General features: G+C 43.0%; 1 long non-coding RNA gene across 1 annotated transcript in view; it reads right to left on the bottom strand.

Moving 5' to 3' along the window:
* The window catches only part of LOC105511930, an 82,632-nt gene extending 72,556 nt beyond the window's left edge, over positions 1-10,076 (bottom strand). Inside the window, exons 1-2 of the long non-coding RNA XR_001001789.1 lie at positions 9,791-10,076; positions 9,031-9,103 (exon numbers count right to left, since the gene is read on the bottom strand). This is a non-coding gene — a long non-coding RNA (uncharacterized LOC105511930). The remainder of the gene's footprint in view (positions 1-9,030; positions 9,104-9,790) is intronic.
* Between the last annotated feature and the right edge of the window lie 9,729 nt (positions 10,077-19,805).

Raw genomic sequence — 19,805 nt, 5'->3', positions numbered from 1 at the left:
ACCACCACCCTCACCACCACCACCACCACCACACCACTACCACCACAGTTGCCATGCCCTCCCCTACCATCGCCTCCACCACCACCACCACCATTACCACCACCACCATTACCACCACCACCATCATCATCATGATCATCATCCCTCTCCCATCACCACCACCACCACCACCACCACTACTATCACCATCATCATCACCACTGCTGCCACCATCACCACTCCCTCCCCACCATCAGCACCTCCACCACGATCACCACATCCCCACCTCCACCATCACCACCACCAACACCATCATCACCATGCCCTTCCCACACCTCCCACCAACACCATCTCCATCACCATCACTACTATCACCATCACCACCACTGTCACCATCACCCCATCACCCTACCCCCTCCTCCTATCATCACCTCCACCACCATCACCCCATCCCCACCTCCACCATCACCACCAACACAATCATCACCATGCCCTTCCCACACTTCCCACCAACACCATCTCCATCACTACCACTACCACCACCACCACCATCACTATCACCATCATCATCACCACTACTGTCACCATCACCCCACCCCCTCCCCACTATCACCACCTCCACCACCATCACTCCACCCCCACCTCCATCATCACCACCAACACCATCATCACCATGCCCTTCCCACACTTCCCACCAACACCATCTCCATCACCACCACTACGACCACCATCACCATCACTACTTCTGGCCCTGCTGCCACACCACCACTACCACCATAGCTATCACTACCACTACCAACACTGCCATCACTGCTACAACCACTGCTACCACCATTATCACTATTATCACCACCCACACCACCACCACCAGCACCACTGCTACCACCACCAACACCATCACACCACTACGAGGACCACCACCTTCACCAATTATTTATCATCATTAGTATCACCACCACCAAGAACAATGAAAACAACACCATCACTGCTGTTCCCACCACCATACCACCACCACAATAGCTGCCACACCTAATTCACATTGCCATATTCCAAGAAAGCAGTTTACAGTAGTAGTTTTAAAACACTGGTTTGAGAACCAGACCAATTTAGGATCTATTCCAAGAAGTACTAGTTGTTTGAGTTTAAATAATTAATTAACCTTTGAAACTTAATTCCCCCAAATAAAAAAATAGAAACAGTAATAGAGCCAGCTCATAGGAATGTGGTTCAGACCAAACAGTTATCACAATATTTGACCGGTAACTCAATGAAAGTTCACTATCTTTATTATCAGTATTTGCGCCCCAACTCCTTTTTAATACACAGCTGCTCCCCTAGCATTTCTGCTTGAAAATGGGTGAGGAAAGGACAGTTTATCCCTTTATTTCTAAATCTCATAGAACCCCCTAGGCTGCCTGACATCCCTTAGAAGGAGGGATCTGGTCGTGGCAGTATGGGTTGAAGAAAGTTTCAGATTTGGAACTCAGCTGTCTGGATTTGAATCCAGATCTGCTTTTTAAAAGCTATCTGTCCTTCAAAATGTGTCTGTCCTCTCTGAGACTTCCTCTTCTAAAAAATGGGGAGTGATATCTTTTCCTTGAAGCATCTGGGGAGGATTCCATGAGATAAGATAGAGAAAAGCCCCAGCAGATGATGGGCAGAGAGTTGGTACTCAATGCATGGAGTTGACTTTGATGTGCTGATATTTCAGTTTTGAATAAATAATTATAAGGAAGTGAAAAACGTATGCACTGCTCTAGAAAACCTTCTACTGGGGAATAAAATCCAGTCTTTCTCTCTTCCAGATGGAGCTGAGCCTGGCACAGCTCTAACCGGTTCTCTGGGTGTACTGCAAACGTCTAATAAAAGGCACCTTTGCCCAGTTGCTTCAATTCTAGGAAGCTGTTCAATGTTTGACTATATTTCTCCATACTCATTTGAAAACGGTTCATCAGGTTAGTTCAGTTGAATTATTGCTCCTTGGGAGTTTTCCAAACCCTGGATTTCCTTCGGAGAGAGCTAGATTCTATTCCATTCTTGGAATCCAGCTCCTTGCCCCTCTCTGTGACCCCTGATCGCAAATGCAGTAAAAATATCCTGCCGCCTCCTGCACTAAGAGAGGACTCCCTGGCCTCCTGCTTAGAGATGCAATCTCATCTCTTGGGATTTTCAGAGCAACAATGTTAGACAGGCTGTCTGTTTTCCTTCTTCATTTCTACAGTTTGGTCACCGACATTTTGGTAGCAGATATTAGCAATAATGGGTACTCCTAAAAGTATATATGTGGTAAGAAGAAGAAAGGGAAAAAATATCATTCTATCCAATCACATTTGGCTTCTCCACACCCTGTATGCAGTGTTACTCAGTAGATTTTGTTAAACAAACCACGGTGAAAGAACTTTCAGTACAATTCCATCCATGGTCACTTAGCACAGACTACATATGGGGGAGTCAAGGGAGACAGTGAAGAATTCTGAACCCACATAAACAAACTCCTTAGAATCAACTTTAGCAAATGCAGCACCTGGCTAGGGCAATTCTCGAATCTCCTAAGGAACACCAGAACAGGTAGACTGTTAGCCAGACCGTTAGACTGTTAGCATGAAACACATGCAGTGTTTCATGTTCTGAGTTTTCTTTCTTGTGAAAGTCTAGATTCCACTACCCAGTGAGAAAGAAAGGATGCAGGAAAGAAAATTTATTAGCAGATTGTCCACAAAGTCTCTTTCAAATAGTTTCAAATTGCACTCCCATCTCTACGGTCTTGAGTCTTTTGTCAGGGTAGACTGATGCTTTTAATTCCCCACCTACCTGTGGATAGAATCTAAAGTCTTCTTTGTGCCAGTTGCTACATCAAAGGTTTTATTGCCATTTAATTCTCCAAGCAACCCTGATTGCTTGCCTTTTCTTATTTTTTCACCCAGTACTGCATTTTCAAAAAACTTCACATACTGCTAATTAGTGATGCCAGATAATTGTTTCTAACTACTGCATGGTAATCCATAAAGGGCACCTCTTCAATTTACTTTCCCATTTCTGCAGCAAAGGACCCCCTGGTTGCCTCTCTGGTCCAGCAATCACAGGTCTTGGCTGCATGAAATCCTCTTAGATTCCCTCTTCTGGACCCAAGTGAGGATTCTTTGGGATATTCTGAAAGGGAACTACTGATTCTAACATACATAGATGCTCAATTTTTGTGAGTTTATTCTTTAGATCAGTTTCACTTCTATAATCCTAAGAACTAGACGTGAAGAGTCATGTGTTCTCACATCTTAGACCTGGTATCATCCAGCTTTCCCATTTTTACCAATCTGATGAGTATAAACTTATAACTCATTGAATTTGGTTTGCTTTTCCCTGATTTTGAGCTTTGTATTATTATGTGAACCATTTGGATTTTTACTTCTGTGATTTACCTGTCATATTCTTTGCCTCTGTTTATTTTTGCTTATTTGTTTCTTTTTTCACTTTTATTTTTATTTTTGAGACGGATTCTTACTCTGACGCCCAGGCTGGAGTGCAGTGGTGTGATCCTGGCTCACTCCAACCTCCGCCTCCCGGGTTCAGGCAGTTCTCCTGCCTCAGCCTCCTGAGTAGCTGGGACTACAGGCACCCACAACCACACCCAGATAATTTTTGTATTTTTAGTAGAGATGGGATTTCACCAGGTTGGCCAGGCTGATCTCAAACTCCTGACCTCAGGTGATCCGCCTGCCTCAGCCTGGGAGTACAGGTGGGAGCCATCAAGCCCAGCCCTTTTTTTGTTTTGTTTTGTTTTGTTTTAAAGAGAAAGGGTTTTACTCTGCCCTGGCTGGAGTGTATGGTGTGATGCTAGTTCACTGTAGCCTTGAACTCCTGGGCTCAAGCGATCCTCCAACCTCAGCCTCCTCAAGTAGCTACGACTAGAGGTGCACACCACTACACCTGGCTAATCTTTTTATTTTTATTTTTGTAGAGACTGGATCTCACTATGTAGCTCAGGCTGATCCTGACCTCCTGGCCTCAAGTAATCCTCCCACCTTGGCCTCCTGAAGTGCTAGGATTGCAGGTATGAACTGCCATACCCAGCCCTTTGCCCCATTTCTGATGGATTTTATGATCCTTTTCTTGTTAACTTACAGGTTACCCTCATATATCCTATATTGGTTGTTAGTCAGTTGTAAATGTTGCACATATTGTGTTTCAATTTTTAGCTTCGTCTTTACAATTTTTCATTAAAAAGAAATCCTCAACTTTTGTGTCATCGAACACCTCATTTTTTTTTTTTTTTTTGCTTTATATTTGGTAATTTTAGGTCTTCTTTAGAAAGTTTCTCCCCACCTCTACATTGTAAAAACACTCTTCTAAATTTTCTTTTGTTAACCATATAAGCTTTCCTCTCATACTGGATATCATATGCATCTGGAGTCCACCTTTGTGTACTATAGAAATAAAGATGTTATTGGGCCGGGCGCAGTGGCTCACACCTGTAATCCCAGCACTTTGGGAGCCCGAGGTGGGCAGGTCACAGTTCAGGAGATCGAGACCATCCTGGCTAACACGGTGAAACCCCGTCTCTACTAAAAATACAAAAAAATTAGCCGGGCGTGGTGGCAGGCGCCTGGTGGCAGGCGCCTGTAGTCCCAGCTACTCGGGAGACTGAGGCAGAAGAATGGCGTGAACCTGGGAGGTGGAGCTTGCAGTGAGCCGAGATAGCACCACTACACTCCAGCCTGGGCGACAGAGCGAGACTCCGTCTCAAAAAAAAAAAGAAAGAAAAAAAATAGATGTTATTCTTCTCCATATGGTGAACCAGTTTCTCAATACCATCTACTAAATAATCTAACCATTCCCTATGATTTTTAAACCATGTTAAACATATTTCAAGTCCTCATTTATAAAGAGGCCTGTCTCCTAGGCCTCTATTCTGTTCACTGGTCTCTGTTCTCAAGCCAGAAGCAGACCAAGTTTACGATGATGATTTTGTAGGAGGTCAACATTTTGTAGGATAAGCCCCTCCTCCATATTCCTCTTCTTCACAGTTGGCCTAGCTCTCTTGGGGGACTTTACTCTTCTGTATCCATTTTAGCATTAATTTTTCTGTGTTCCACAACAATAAATTTTTTAAAACATGTCCAGCTGGAGTTTTTTTTTGTTTGTTTGTTTTGTTTTTTTTGCATTTGCATTGCATTGCGTTTTCTTTTCATCTTTTAAATAAAACAAGACGTTTTTCTTCAGGTGTTTTTCAGGTGTAAGAGGAGTCTTAGAGACATGCTCTCATTTCACATTGTAAGTCAAGGTGAAGGGTGTAACTCCGGTGAGGGACACTGGCACTCTTCTCCAGACCAGCACTGTCCCAGGGCACCCAGAGAAGCCTTAGCTTTGGTGCTGGGTTGGGATAGTTCTGTTAATGCCTGATCCCTTCTTGAGTAATGACTCTGCTCAGGAAACTGTGCCTCAGGGTTCAGATTTCCCCCCATTTAAACTTGTGGCTTCTTGGCCTGGAGCTTGTTCCCTTTCCAAAATGTTTGTTAGTGCAGTGGCTTTTTATGGCGCTTTATGGAAAAATTAAGGGGTGGGGGTGATGACCGTATTCTGCAAATCAGCCCGTCTTTAACCTTCGTTTACTGGAATTTGAGTCTTCTGCATACCTTGTTAGCAGAAAAAACTTCAAATATATTTTTTTCCATCCAAGCTCACAATTGGACTGTTCTTTACCTCTTAACTCAGGCCAGGACAAATGTGGCCCAGGTTCTGAAAAACAGCCTCTTATTTAAAAGGGTTGTACAGCAGCCTTTGCACAACATTTACGACTGCAGTTATCTACGCATGGATCTGGAAGGGGCCTGGCCTGTGAGAATCAGAAGACAGAGGCCACTTCGTCCTGCAAATTGCTCAGGCGGGCAGTGTTGGTGAACTCACCCCTCACTCCCCTGAGCCCCTTTCCAGCTTTAAAATCTTTCCTGGGAAACTATTGGATTAGAAAGGAGCCCTTCAGAAGGTGGCAGTTTCTCTGCTTCTGGAAAAGGGGGTTAGGAGACTTAAGATACAACCTAGTCTCACATAAAGGGCGGGAAGTCAGAGATGTTGGCTGTGGTACTAGCAGAGGAACAAAGGCCAAAACAAGGTCTTCCAGACATGTCATGTTTTTCTTAGAACTAGGGCCTGTATTACACACAAATTTGAGATTATCTCCCACATTTATCTAAAATTAACTGTGGTTTTCAAATGAAAAACATTTAGGGGAGGATCAGATAAGAAGGAGGCCTATTTATAATATTTGCCACAGGGAGGGAAAGGGAAGAGAAACAGCAAGAGCGAGAACAAGAGTGAGAGCAAGAAACAGAGAGAATGAGAGAGATCCTTAAAATGATACTAAACATTCTTGCGACACCATAAGCCTTAACTCTGACTCTCTTTCCCTGCCCTTTATGAATAACAGAAAAGAGAACTTTTATCCTGATCCACCATAGTTTCTTAGAGAAAATCCCACTCCCAAGTAGAGTGCTGGATTTCCATCTCATTCTGGATGTAGCCGGAATTGGGTTACAATCATTCTCAACCACTGAGTGTGACACAAGTCAAAATCTTTGTTCCTAGAGATTGAGATATTAGTCAGTGATGTCTGGCTCTGAAATGGTTATTTATAGATTGGAATGACCTGGAGCAGCCAGCAGAGTGACAAATGAGGAAGAGGACAGAATCCAGCTTCTTAAGAAGCTCCAGAAGATACCATTTGAAGTCTGAGTGCTTGAACTCGCAAAGAAAGCACGTGAGTACACACTAGCACTTGAGCTCTTCATTTTAAACGGAATAAAGAATATACTGCTATTATTGTCATTTTATAGACAGGGAAATTGAGACTCAACAAGGCTACCTGGATAGAAAGAAATTGAGCCAGAATTTCAAGCAGGCCTGAGCTTAGAATCTACACTTTTTTTTTTTTTTTTTGAGACAGGGTCTTACTTCGTCACCCAGGCTGGAGTTCAGTGGTATTATGTTGGTACAAAAGTAATTGCGGTCTTTGCCATTTAAAACTAGAGCCTGAAACTGCAATGAACTTTGCACCAACCTAATGCACTTACCAGAGCTCACTTAAGCCTTGACTTCCTGGGCTCAAGTGATTCTCCCACCTCAGCCGCCCAAGTGACTGGGACTATAAGCATACATCACCCTGCCCAGCTGCCCAGCTAGCTTTGTGTGTGTGTGTGTGTGTGTGGAGACAGGGTTTTGCCATGTTGTCCAGGCTGGTCTTTAACTCCTGAGCTCAAACTATCCTTCTGCCCTGGCCTCCCAAAGTTCTGCGATTACAGGCATGAGCCACTGTACCCGGCCCAGAACCTATGCTCCTAACTTCCACACCAAGTGACCTCTATTTTTATTTCTATAGCACTTGGTATAATTTCACTTTGCACACAGTATCTATAGATAATCATTCCAGGGCAAAGACAGAAAGATCTAGGCATGTGTGTGTTGAGGGAGGGATGTATTCAAAAGAGAAACTCCTTGAGGACAGCAGCAACAACCGTTCAAATAAAAGACACCATCTATGGAGCACACAGTGTGTGACAGCTGCTGCATGCTACTACATGTAATCGTCATAAGATAATTTATGTTATTACATGTGTATTACTACATGTAATCTTCACGTGTTATTGCCTCTAACAAGTTATATATTTGCATATAGTCTCATAACTGTGTATAGAAGGCCATTTTAGAGATGGAAAACTGAGGCTCAGAAGCAGTAATTGTCCTATTAGTCAGATTTAGCCAGAGTTTGGACTGTGGAATGCAGAGGACCACTTACTTTTCACTACACCATAAATGCTCCTCACCACTGAGGCATGTCAAATACCAGATATCTCCAGGAACCTTACGGTATGTCTCCATTGTTTTTGCTTTTTTCCCTCCTAGGCACAGGTTGGCAAAGAACAAATGATCCCAAACACCAAACAGCCCAGTTGGAACATTTAACCCACATACTTTCAGACTTTCTGGCATGGACCAACCTCTTGTCTTACCTTTGTTTCTGGCCATAAAGAAATGGCATAAAAAGATGGACAGTTTTTGTAACCCCTTTGAGCTCTAAACCATGTTTCCTGTGCACATAGCAGATCTTACAGAAACCAAGCACTTCTTTTAGGCATCTATATTCTTTTTTTTGGTTTTTTTTTTTTTTTTTGAGACGGAGTCTCGCTCTGTCGCCCGGGCTGGAGTGCAGTGGCCAGATCTCAGCTCACTGCAAGCTCCGCCTCCCGGGTTTACGCCATTCTCCTGCCTCAGCCTCCCAAGTAGCTGGGACTACAGGCGCCCGCCACCTCGCCCGGCTAGTTTTTTTTTTTTTGTATTTTTTAGCAGAGACGGGGTTTTACAGTGTTAGCCAGGATGGTCTCGATCTCCTCACCTCGTGATCCACCCGTCTCGGCCTCCCAAAGTGCTAGGATTACAGGCTTGAGCCACCGCGCCCGGCCGGCATCTATATTCTTAATGCCCTAAGTCAAGTGCCCAGATGGTTAAGACAACTGTACCAACAGAAACATTTTTAAAAAATATCCTAACACAACATTAAGTAACCATTGCGAATTCAAAGAAGCAGGCATATTTCTTAAAGGTTGAAAAGAGGTGAGTTTTCACAAGATGCTAGCTCAAGGCCATATTTGCACAAGTATAGTCATTCCTCTAGCAAGGTTTTGTTTATCTGGCCATTAAAAAAAAATTAAAACAACTTTTACTTTCGGCTGTTTGAACAAGAACTGTTTTTCCAGCTGTGCAGTCTAAGGAGGATACAAGCGGCCTGGTTTGGTTATATTTTTTCCAGAATAGGAGGAAAGTTTCCTACACAATTCTGCTTGGGCTAAACTGCATACAGAGCAGTTTATTTGTACTGTTTTATCGCACACCTGTTTGGATATGGGCTATTTTCTGGTATTTAAACATACCATTTCTTGCCAATTGCTTTATCTTCAGAGTCCTATGGTTTGGCTGCAAATGTTTCTTATTAACTCAGAAAGAAACACCAATTCCTCCATGAACATTATTAGTGAGGACTAAGATAACTTAATTGTTACTTGCTTCAAACATGTTATCACTGAAGAACTTTATCCCAGAAATCCATTCGAAATAAGGTAGAGGCCATTTCACTATACTTAAAGGCAAAAAAAGTAACAAAGCCTTTTTGGAATACAATCCTTTAATAAAACATTGTTTTTCTTTAAAAAAAAAAAAAGGCCACCTGCTTATTTTGAGCTAGTATGTTGTGATGGAAGGAAAACATTGCCATTCTAGTCTGTAATGGGTTATTTTACCCACTATGGAAGCTCTGGGATACACAGACGGTAGCCTGAGAATTTGGGTGAAAGCCCTGACTCCACTCACATGACCTTCTCTGAATCACTTAAGCTCTAGGTACTTCTCTTATTTTATCAGTAAAACATGGGTCATAATAGCTATCCGGTAACTAGATCATTTAAATCGACCCATAGATATTAAATAGCTATGATAGGATAAAGCTTGGTCTAGGCCCTGGGGTACAGAGATGAATGAGACAAAGTCTTTATACCTAGAGATTCACAATTCATAATCCTGTACATAGTAGGCCTCTCTTCTATGTTAGGGGAACCTGACTGTTTATGTGTAGATTCATTAGTAGCTAACTATAAAGTCAAAACTGAACCTGTAGAGTTGAAATCTAACTGTTTATGTGAAGGGGTTAGTTTTATCTTGCAGCCAAAAAAGCAGACTAAAATACTAACATAACAAACTCTATTAGTTATCAATAGCTGTGTAACAATCCATCCCCAAAGTGTAGTGGTTTAAAAAAATAGGCACTTACTGCTCACAGTTTCTGTAAGTCAGAGCCCTTGGGTGGTTCAGTTGGGTGCCTCTGCCTTAAGGTCTTTCCACAGGCTGCAATCTGTTTGCTGGTCAGGGCTGCAGTCTCATCTGAAGGTTCAACTAAATGGTGATCTTCTTCCAAGCACAATCATAGCTGTTGGCATTATTCAGTCTTGTGGAGGCTGCTGTACTGAGCACCTTAGTTCCTGGCTGGCTGTTGGCTGGAAGGCATTCCCTCAGTTTCTTGACATGTGTGCCTCTCCATAGGGCAGTACATAAAGAGGCAGCTAGTTTCCCCAAGAGGGAGCAAGCAAAAACGAAACCACATTCTCTGTGTAACAGCTATGATTGTGTAAGACCTTCGGTGTATTCACTTAGCTCCCTATGGAAAACTCGAGAAGAAGGCGACTGAGATCGGTTGGCACTTAAATCCCTTTCACAGCCCCGGCTCCCATCGCCCCTCCTATGGCCTCCTACCTGCAGAGAAGCAGAGCAGGCACACCCAGTGCCTTAGGCCGGCCGAGCCTAGCACTGTGGGAGCAAAAAACATGGCTTCATCGTCAGGGTGCGCTATGGCCAGGAGGGTCCGGCTTTCGGCTCCCAGCCGTCCTCCCTGCTCCCGACTCTTCACTCGTTCTGAGGAGTCCCAAACCCAGAGGAAGCGCCACGCCACGACCGCCGCCGCCACACACAAGAGCCACGTTGCTTCCATTATCGGTAAGTAGCATTGAGCCTGCACAGTAGGAAAGGCTAGCTCTGACCCCGACTCCGGCTGGAAAACGGCACCCGGGGATGTTGGGTTCCGCGGTTAAGTGCCTCCCGCCGACATGCTCTGGAAGCTTGAGGTTTTACTGTTAAGGTTTCTCCTGTGTTTTAACACAGAAGTCTCCATGCCGTCCAGTTTCCTACCCTAGTCCTATCACACTGTATAATCGCACTGTACAGGGTGAAATGACCTGACTTGTTTAGAGGATTTGAGAAAGTCTTCTCTGACAGAGACTATAGCGTAAAACAGGAAGATAAGTAGAGGCTATAAAGGTGAAAAGAAAGGGGAAAAGCATTTTATCACATGGGAACTTCCTGTGCAAAGACCCTGAGACTGGAGAAGGCATGACATATTCTGAGATCTGCGGACGATATGGGGACACTAGAGTAGGGAGGACAAGAGACAGACTGTGACCATTCTAAGTCACGGGAAGGATTTGGACTTTGATTTTACAGGCTCCAAGGAAAACAAGCCACTGAAGGGATGTAAGCAAAGGCATGATAGTATCAGCTTTTCATTGCAAGGGATCATTCCGGCTAAAGATCGCAGCACATAATCATTGTAAGAATTATTATGAATTTTCCCTGTTTCCCATTGCCATTGCAAACAGAAAGACACAGTTAGTTAAAGAACACATGGGCTCTGCTGCCTGCCCTCTTGGAGAACACAAAGCCTCTGGACCTTTGGATTCAACCCACCAAAGTCTGGGTCCAAGTCTCCAGAATTAGTCAGGCAGCACAAATAATAGAAACCCTACCCCCAATCCCTGCTGCCCTGGTCTGAGTAATATTTTAAAGATACTAGCACAAATCCTAATGTTATTTAGAGGATTAAAAACTTGATTGTGCTAGGCATGGTGGCTCATGCCTGTGATCCCAGCACTTTGGGAGGCCAAGGCAGGCGAATCATGAGGTCAGGAGATCAAGACTATCCTGGCCAACATGGTGAAACCCCATCTCTACTACAAATACAAAAATTAGCTGGGTGTCCTGGCATGCACCTGTTGTTCCAGCTACTCTGGGCATGCTGGTACGCACTTGTTGTTCCAGCTACTCAGGAGGCTGAGGCAGGAGAATCACTTGAACCTGGGGAGAGGCAGAGGTTGCAGTGAGCTGGGATCACACCACTGCACTCAGACCTGGCAACAGAGGGAGACTCTGAAAAAAAACTTGATTGTGTGTAATAAATCTTGACATAACATCAGTGAGGACAGGAGACAGACCTAGCATTCTTGAAGACCAATATGCCAGTCGCGTTACTTACAATATTTTCTTTAATCTCTACACCATCTTCTTGAGGGTAGAGTTATCATACACACTTCTCAAATGATTAAAAAAACTAAGGTTCAGAAAGATTGTAAAATCCAGGACACTAACCTAGCTAATGAATGTTTATTTCAAAGCTCATTTTCCCACTTGGAGTAGAGTTTTCCTCAGATGACATTGGTGTATAGCCCAGTTTCTCTGTCTCGGTACCATTCACATTGAGGGCTGGATACTTCTTTTGTGTGGGGAGCTATTCTGCATACTGTAGGATGTTTAGCAGCATCCCTGGCCTCTACTCACTAATGCCAGCAGCATTACCCCCAGACATGACAACCAAAAAGATCTCCAGATATTGCCAATTGTCCCATGGGAAGAAAAATCAAGCCCTAGTTGAGACTCACTGGTATAGAATTTACTCCTCCAGCAAGGTGTTTAACTAGAGATGGCTAAAAATGGTGCATTTCACTGTGTTTTGTCATTGGCTAAATAAGGTCCCATGGCCAGAACCAACATAAATGGAGTGGGGAAATACACTCTTCCCATAGAAAAGAGCTGTAGGTCATATGATAACAGGCAAGGATATATGATCCTCTTAGAATACAAATAGTTGGAGAAGATAGTAAAATTACTAATTTCAGGTGTGATTTATACTATGAGAGAGTATAGTGTGCTATGCAAATGATATCAGAGAGAAATAGATTAATCTGGATGGTCAGAGACATGTCTGAAGAAGGGAGTTTTAAACTTAGACCCAGAGGATAAGCCATTGCTAACCAGGCAAAGGATAATTGTGTATAAAGGGAGTATTACTGGCAGAGGGACAAGCATGTGTCCCTCTATAGGAAAATGTAAGTACCTTTGATGATTTCTCCAAAAAACTTAGTGGTCTCAACCAAAAGCCCTGATTTCCATCGATAAAATATGAAAACAACTATTATTGGTGGTGTTATTTGTTTAATATTAATTGTGTGCCAGGGAGTGTGATATAAATAATATGAAGTCTTGGCCACAAGATACTCAGTCTAGTTAGTTGGGCAGTAAACACACCATTAAATTGGCAGCTAGTAAGATATATCAGAGGAATGCACCAGGAAGTGGGTGTGTTGGGAATTTGGAGACTGGCTAGATACTTGTAGCCTGGGGAAGCAGAGGAGATAGAGCTTTAGTTTAACTTGAAAGTTGGTGTATTAGTTTGTTCTCACACTGCTAATAAGGACATACCAGAGACTGGGTAGTTTATAAAGGAAAGAGGTTTAATTGACTCACAGTTCAGCATGGCTAGGAAGGCCTCAGGAAACTTACAATCTTGGTAAAAAAGGAAGCAAGTAAATTCTCCTTCATGTGGTGGCAGGAAGAAGTGCAAAGTGAAAGGGAAAAAAGCCCCCTATAAAACCATCAGATCTCATGAGAACTCACTCACTATCACGAGAACTGCATAAGACTAGCCGCCTACATGATTAAATTACCTCCCACCAGGTCCCTCCCATGACACCTGGGGGTTATGAGAACTACAATTCAAGATGAGATTTGGGTGGGGACACAGCCAAACCATATCAGTTAGGTAAAGATTAAAAGAATCAAGGGAAAGATGACAACATTTCTGTTGTGAAAGGTAGCAAAAGCAAAAATGGGGGAATTGGGCTGGAAGGAGACCTGTGAAGCAAAGAAAGGAATCTAAGGAGGAGAAAAAAATTCAATGAGAAGACCCCTGACAGGTTTAAGCTTTAAATGCCACTCTAAATTTCAGGGTTGAAGCTGATGGGTGACAGCCAAAGGAGAAAAAGGAAGGAGACTTACAAAGTAAAAACAGTGTGTCCTAGGACCTGCCTCTCAAAGTGACCGCCATGAACCACCAGCCTCAGCATGTGAGATTGCTGAACCTCAGGTGACCCTGCAGAGCAATGAACAGGGAATCTCATTTTCACAGGACTTCCAGATAATTCTAGTGCTTGTCATAGTTTCAGAAACACAGCACTGGAAGATCAATTTGAATAAACTAAAATAAGAAAAGACGGCAGACAGGGAAGCAAATGAAGTGTCTTCTGCAGGCTTTTAGCATGACCTTCTAAGGATCTTGTCTGTGATTAATGAGAGACATGAGAAGAGACAAGTGATGTGAGTGAAGAATCAAAAAGGCATGATACCTGCACGATTAGAGTAGATAATGCACAGACAACACAGAGGGTGAAGAACTGGAAGAAGGAAGAAGAAGAATGCCAGGACCATCATGGACACAGGAAAGTCAAGGACAGGGTAGGGTGGAGGGCAGCTGATATGTCGAGAGAGAATAAGAAATGGCCTTTTGAACACGTTGAGTAGGAATTTCCAGGACAGCCTAACCACAGAGATCTTCAAATGATGTCGTGGAAGATCCAATGGAGGGAAGGGCAGCATGCATTCCCCATGAAGGGAGGACCATTCTTTGGGTCTCCACTCTATTTTCGGTTCCTACAGCAGTAATGGGCATAGAACTGGCACTGAAAAAAAAAAAAGAAAAATGTTAATCAACCAGGAAGGGACATATAGAGTGATGCACAGACCACCTGCCTGCAGGTACCCTTGGGAGCTTGTTATAAATGCATCTCTAGGACCCACCCAAGCCCTACTACTTCCCACTCTCTCAGGGTAGACCTTGAAATATGAACTTTTACCAAGCTAAGAGATTCTGAGACTTTCTCAAATTTGAGGCTTTCAATTATAAAGACAAAGAAATCAAAGCAAGGGAGGACTCAAGATAAAGAATTTGGATGATGTCCACCACTAGGAGAAAGAAGCATGTAATGAAGAAAGAGAAGTAAAGTGAACGCAAAAGTGGCTAAAACTGATTACAAAAACTGAACTGAAGATCCATTTGGATCTTCTCGGCATTCAGTATCTCACTTTTTCTGTAATGCATTAATAGTTGTATTGGTCCACTTCTTGGGGGTAAGAAGCTCCATAAGTTTGCTACCTGGTAGAGAAAGCCTTATTTAATTTTCTTTTGAGCACCAAATGAAATCTACCTTTATGAAATAAGTTTGACATGCATTGATTAAGCTCCTAGTGTGTGAAAGTTGTGCTGAGGTCAAGGGATATAAAAATTAGTAAGATTCAGTCCCTGCCGTGGAAGTACCCATTGCCTATATGAGAGACTCACAATAGCAGTAGCAACAACAACATCAACAGTCCATGTGCTGAGAAGTGGTCAAAGGGTGGATTGTGTGAGGGTAACCAAAGCATCACAGAGGAGTGGAGTAAGCCTCTTCAGCAACCCAGGAAGGCTTCTTGGAAGTGGCGGCACATGAAAAATAAGCAGGAATTTTCTATACAGGGAAGATAGGTACAGGGAGAAGGGTTTGGGAGAGAAAGCTGAGATCTGATCCCTGTGGTCCATATGGGCGTTTACCCATGGTTACTGGGCATGATGAACACAGACAGGCAGATGAGAATAGAGAAGAGGACTTAGGGTTATGGGTGGAGCCCAGCAGACTCCGCCTGTTGAGAGCCATGAAGGTGGCATACGGGTGGGGCTGGGAAGAGGGCTGCCCCTTCCTCCCATGCTGCCAGGGCCTCCAGCCCAGTGCCTTGGAAGGCAGAGCCTGCAGAGAGGGAGTGAGCAAAGCAAGTCCTGGCACCCCCTCCCTGTGACTCACTCTTGGCCTTTTGAGCTCTAGCCTTTGCCGAGAAGCCAGGAGGTGCTCAGGGAAGCTGCTGGGAAGTGAGGCCTGGGCTGGCCAAAGCCACCTCTGCCCTCCTTTTCCATCCAACACACAGGGACAGGCAGTAGACAAATGCTCCTGAGGCTCTAAGATGCCATCAATTGCAGGAGAAAGTCAAGAGACATGCCTACCAGCTGAGGCTGACTGAGGGCTGAGAGGTCAACTGTTATAAGATAGGGAAACTGAGTCTTAGTAATGGAATGGAGTTGCCAAGTCCATACAGTTAGATCTGAGCCAATTCTGCATTCATTCCCAGATCTCCCAATGTGTACCCAGTGTCTCAAAGAGCGTCACCTTCTATCAAATGAGAATAAATGAGGCGGACATAAGAATTCAGGCTTCAAGCTATTTTGGTTACCACTGGTTGGTAAACTATGTCTCACAGGCCAAATCTAGACACAACCATCTATGTATTGCCTGTAGCTGCTTTCAAGTTGCAGTGTCCAGTTGAGTCTTTACAACAGAGAGTATACAGTCCACAAAGCCTGAAGTATTTACTATCTAGCCCTTTGGAGAAAAAAAATAATGTGTCAACCCCTTTTGTAACCCAATACTTCTCAGATTTTAGTGTGCCTGAGAATCTGCTAGGGAACTGATATAAAATGGTTGGTGCATTTAGAGTAGGACTTAGGAATCTGAAAATAATAAAAGTCTTAGGGATTTTGATGTAGATAACTCAAGACCACACTTTGAGAAATGAAACTTTGGCCTATCCTTGGCTCAGGGGAGGCAGGGCTGACTCTAGGAGAATCCTGGACTTTGGGGACCAGGTCTGCAATTCAACCTATACCAGGTGGGATCTAAAGGCCTCTATACAGACGTCCACAGCTTCTCCAGCTTCCACAGAGAAAAGCCCCAGGAGGCCTCTGCAGGGTTACTCGCTTGGAAGGCATAGAGTCCTGGCCACAGAGGAATGACTCTCTCTTATCAGCTCTGTGGCTCTCGTGGAGGCATTTTCTCCCTGGCCCTTACCATTCTCATCTGTAAAATAAACCACTCAAATCCTATTTATTCAGATGTCTTTCTGTCCTATGGTTGCTGATCTTTTTTGTTTCATTCTTTCATTCTTTCTTTCTTTTTCTTCTTTCATTTCTTCCTTTCTCTCTTTTTCTTTCTTCTTTCTTTCTTTCCTTCTTTTCTTTTTTTTTTTTTTTTCAGAGTCTCACTCTGTCATCTAGGCTGGAGTACAGGGGCATGATCTCAGCGCACTGCAACCTCTGCCTCCCAGGTTCAAGTGATTCTCCTGCCTCAGCCTCCCACGTAGCTGGGAGTACAGGTGTGCGCCACCATGCCTGGCTAACTTTTGTGTTTTTAGTAGAGGTGGGGTTGTCACCATGTTGACCAGGCTGGTCTCGAACTCCTTGATCTCAAGTGACCCTCTCGTCTCAGCCTCTCAAAGTGCTGGGATTACAGACGTGAGCCACCACACCCAGTCCAGTTGTTGATCTATTATAATGAATGATACACTAATGCCAATGTCGCTGACATCCCCATAACGTTGGCAGAGTACCAGGGAGTGACGATGTGACTCGGCATCTGCTTTCTAATTCCTGGTCTCAGGGGCCAACAGAGCTCATGAAAACAGACTAAAGGGAAAGTTGGGGAAAAGGGAAACTTGTTGAGAAAAAATGAATAACCTTCACTGCCAACAAGCGTTTATTCACATAACTAACCATTAGACAATCATCTTTTGTTGAGAACATGTAATAAACCTTGTGAGTATAAAGAATTACTACTGGCTCTGTATTGAGGGGCTTATCCTACTGAAGAGCCATGATCATTTTGGCATTTACAATACCCATGGCTTTCATTTGGCTCAGTGGTTACAGAAAAAGAGAGGAATATTAATGTTTTGTGTTAATTTGAAACACTTAAATGTGTTCAATGTTATTTGTATTAGCTACAAAAATTTGTAATAACTTACACACCCAACAACACAGAACTGGTGTTTAACTGAATGAAAAACTTTCAAACCATAGAACAGTATGCAGCCGTCAGAAATTACATGTCCTGTGAGGTCTCCAACACTGATGTTTTACTGACCCTGGGAACTGGATCATTCTTTGTGGCAGGGGATGTCTTGTGTATCATAGGTTGTTCAGCAGTATCCCTGGTCTTGAACCACTAGATGTCAAAAGCAAAACCCCTACTCACTCCCCCCAATTAGTTGTCACTAACTGTGACAATTTAAAATGTCTGCACACATAGTCAAATGTCCCCTGGGGGATAAAATTGCCCCCTTGTAGAGACTTATTGGTCCACAGAAAATTTTGGATCATCCTAGAAATTACATACACTAGCATAGGCAAGAAAAACAAAAAAAAAAATGAAAACTAGGCATAGAGTATGATATTCTCTATAGAAAATAATAGTAGAAGGAGGATGAGGAAAAGAGAAAAGAAAGGGGAAAAAGGATAGAAGAAAATGAAAAACTTAGTGACACAGAAAGGACTGGAAGGAAATGGCCCAAAAGCTTAAAAATAGCTGCTTCCAAGTGGTGAGATGATAATCACTTGTGTTTCTATAAATGTTCTGAATATTTTGTAATGTTCTGAAGATTCTACAATAACTGCATATGATTTCAATAAACAGGAAGAACATGGAAAGGAAACAAGTTAAAATACTGAAAACTTGCACAAAGATAGACATTATTTCTGATTTATTTAGGTGTTATTTATATTAACTACAAAAATTTATAATAATTTATACACATCTAACAACAGACGGCTGGTGTTTAACTAAATAAAATATTTTTGGCCGAGGTGGGTGGATCATGAAGTCAGGAGTTCGAGACCAGCCTGGCCAATATGGTGAAATCCCATCTCTACTAAAAATACAAAAAGTAGCCAGGCATGGTGGTGCACACCTGTAGTCCCAGCTACTTGGGAGGCTGAGACAGGATAATTGCTTGAACACAGAAGGCAGAGGTTGCAGTGAACTGAGATCCCACCACTGCACTCCAGCCTGGGGGACACAGCGAAATTCTGTTTCAAAAACAAACAAACAAACAAACAAAAACCTTTCAAACCATAGAATTATAAGCAGCCATCAAAAATTACATCTACGGTGATGTCTCTCAATATTACCACTTTGTTGGGATTGGGAACTAGATAATGCTTTGTGGCCAGGGTGGCCACGTGTACCCAAGTTAAAATACTGAGAACATGCACAAAGGCAGATATTATTTCTGATTTATTTATTTGTTATTTATATTAGCTACAAAAATTTGTAATAACTTACACATCCAAAAGTAAATGTAGACTGAACCACTAAAATCCTATTTATTCAGATATCTTTGGACTTCACGTTTCTGAAAATTGCTTCTTCGTTCGGATCTATCTGGGGCATGCTGTTATGGGCCCGTGTCTGTACTGTGGAGTCTCACCAGCCAGCAGGACATCTTATGGTTCTACTCACAGGGAAGTTTTAAATTGAGACCCACAGGATAAGCCACTGTTAACCAGGCAAAGGACAACTGTGCATAAAGGGAGTTTTTCTGGCAGAGGGCCAAGCATGTGTGTGGGAAGATGTAAGTACCTTTGATGATTTCTCCAAAAAACCTAGTGGTCTCAACCAAAAGCCCCTATTTCCATCAATAAAATATGAAAACCACTATTATTAGTGGTGTTATTTGTTTAATATTGTGTGCCAGGTAGTGTGATATAAATAATAAGCAGTCTTGGTCACAAGATACAGTCTAGTTAGTTGGGCAGTAAACACATCATTAAATTGGCAGCTAGTAAGACATATCAGAAAGTTGGTGTACTAGTTCTAGTCACAGGGGAGTTTTTCCTATCCTCAACTTACAGTGGGTTTGAATAAAGTCACATTGATCTTGATATAAACTTTTGATCTTTCATCTCTATTGACATATCATAGAGACTCTAAACCTTTCTAGAATTTGCCCCAGTAATTTCCGAGAGGCTTCAGGGGATGTCCTATGGGATCATCAAGTTGTCCTTGGGACTCTGCCTAAATGCTGTTGATGATCTTTGTCCAGAAAGACATTGGAAGATGGCATCTAACCCACAATGTTGTTGCCTATTCATGCTCGTGTCTGCACCAATGCTGCCTCCTCCAGCTGCTCCTGGGGCAGGTAGGCCCTGAGATGCCACACTACTTTATGTCCCAAAGCTCTCATGCTTCACTGCCTGGGCCAGCTGGTAGAAAAACAAAACAAAACAAAACAAAAACTCTGATTCTGACTCTACTATCTTCATCCATAATTCTTGAGCTGTATATCAGAAACTGACAAGTATTTTTTACTCTAAAGGGCCAGATATT

This window comes from Colobus angolensis, unplaced genomic scaffold (genome assembly GCF_000951035.1).
Source record: "Colobus angolensis palliatus isolate OR3802 unplaced genomic scaffold, Cang.pa_1.0 Scaffold207, whole genome shotgun sequence".
NCBI lineage: Eukaryota > Metazoa > Chordata > Mammalia > Primates > Cercopithecidae > Colobus > Colobus angolensis.
This window is presented reverse-complemented; position numbering and strand designations above follow the sequence as displayed.